Raw genomic sequence first — 2,500 nt, 5'->3', positions numbered from 1 at the left:
TTCAACTCCCAGACTATAAGGTTCCACCAGTATAAGTCGTACAGTGTTTAGAATTTCAAGATGCCTGTTGATCGTTACAAGGACGTACTACACAAGGGCAACAAGGTCACCATAACGAGCCTTTGGTATCTACGAAGCCTATGTTACTTTATACGATGTTAAAGAAGGTAATCGATTCATATGCAAAGCCGCTATACACTTATTTACACCATTTGTGCTCCAAGTTCAGTAGACTTTCTTACTACTGAAAATTAGGAACTAAATGATTTATATGATTTCATCGCATTATGTAAATATGGCGTTGAAAAGATTATTTCTTTGAAAGAAAAATAAATCGCAGAGGAACAAGTGTTTGTGTGCGCGCGCCAGTGCTCCCAAAAAATCACCCTTTACCATCCTTCCAAAATTACATTGGTAAACAAACCCGCCTCTCTCTCTCTCTCTCTCTCTCTCTCTCTCTCTCTCTCTCTCTCTCTCTCTCTCTCTCTCTCTCTCTCTCTCTCTCTCTCTCTCTCTCTCTCTCTCTCCTCTCCTCTCCTCTCCCTGTACATAAACAGCCACGCGGGAAGCTGCAGACTCCCCTTCGCTCCGAGCTCCTCCGCCAAGAGTTCTCGTGAGCACAGAACCTGCGTCAGCGATCGCCAGAGGTCGTTCGCTTTCATACCTGCTCCTAAATCCATCACTGTTCTCGAGAGATCGGCTGGAGCTTTCCTTACTTACAGCAGGCTAGGAGCTAGATTTCCATTTCTGTCCAAAACACGTTACATAAACTGTGAAACCTTCTTAATGTTTATAAATTCTGTATATCCGTAAAACCCACGCCGATTTAAATTTCCCAGGAAATTTCTACAGGAAACAATAGTATATACATTATTCATATGCTATGTAAACATTATGTCATTGTTTTCGAAATAATTTATTTCGAAACATCTATTTCAAACAGTTCTATCTTTTGTTTGTTTAGTTTGATATAAATGAGTTCGATCTCAATATGAATATAAACCTGTGTTATGTGTGGACACTGACGCATTTCAAGTGAAAGATCACTACAAATGGTTGGCAATTTGTCAAAAATGTGGAAAGGGATCGATCAGATCCCTTCTGTGGCCTTATACACACGCACAGACACACAAACACACACACACAAATTGTATATATATATATATATATATATATATATATATATATATATATATATACATACATACATACATATATATATATATATATATATATATATATATATATATATATATATATTATACACAGTCTACACGCAAACATAGAAGGGTGTGGTGTGGTGTGTATCGTTTTACAAGTAGCCGAACTGTCAAGATTTATGTTAGCCGTTGCCGACAGGGAAAGGAAAATTCACAAGCAAAGGGTACGATGACTTGACATTTTGCCCCTCCATTCGTGCGGCAATTCCGTCGTCATCCACCTCATACAAGGACGATCTCATCCGCGAACTCAGAAGCTGAAGCTTTCCCTTCTAGTGACACTATAGGCTTACTCTTTTAAAAACAGTTTGCCTTTACCCGGTAACAACTCTATGGCGAAAGAACTGCCAATCGCAATAGATTACAATCATGCAGTTGCTTGTTTGATGGCGTCCAGTCAAACAATAAAGTAAGCTTGACTTCCGGTGGTTTACAATGGAGCTCAGTCCCGCAACTATTCCTGATAAGATGGCGTCATGTTATCTTAAAAATTCAGAATGCCTCGCGTCGGCCACGCACTCATCATATGTAGCATCCTGCTGGGTGTTCATAGGAGTTCGATGTGGCATATTTAGGGTAATTGATAGATCAACTGGTATCGACGAACATCGCTCGTACTTGGTATACAATTTCTTTCGAAGGGTCAGAAACAAGGATTTTAGAAATGAGGATAATAATAATGGTAATAGCAATAATAATAATAATAATAATAATAATAATAATAATAATAATAATAATAACATTAACAAAGATGATAATGATCATATTAATTTTATCATTATTAATATCACGGTTAGTATCATTATTTTATCATTATCATAGGCATCATTTTTATCAGCACTATTATCATTATTGTTATCATCATTATTATTACAATTACCTCAGTCTTTTGGGACCAGCATGGATTATTGATAAATTTCTTGGCAAAAAGTATTACAATTACAGGAGCTTACTACGCTTCACTGCTACAGAAATTGCGGGAGGCTATTAGAACCAAGAGGAGAGAAATGCTGACAAAGGTTGTCTTCTACAAGAAAACCTCCAGTTCACAACTCTCCCATTGCCCAGATAGAGGCGTGGTCCTGTGGATACGACATCCTATTTCATCCTCCTCATTCTCCTGAAGTTGCACCATCTGACTTTCGTCTCTTCCCGTCCATGAAGTCATTTTTTGAAGGGCAAATGTTTCTAAGATGATGAGGCATTGATTTCTGAAGGCACTTCTTGGCTTCAGAAGCAACCTGCTGACTGTGAACTTCACCGCTATAACAGAAAATATG

This window comes from Penaeus vannamei, chromosome 16, assembly GCF_042767895.1.
Source record: "Penaeus vannamei isolate JL-2024 chromosome 16, ASM4276789v1, whole genome shotgun sequence".
Classification (NCBI taxonomy): Eukaryota; Metazoa; Arthropoda; class Malacostraca; order Decapoda; family Penaeidae; genus Penaeus; species Penaeus vannamei.
The sequence above is the reverse complement of the archived record's forward strand: the minus strand, read 5'-3'. Positions refer to the sequence as shown.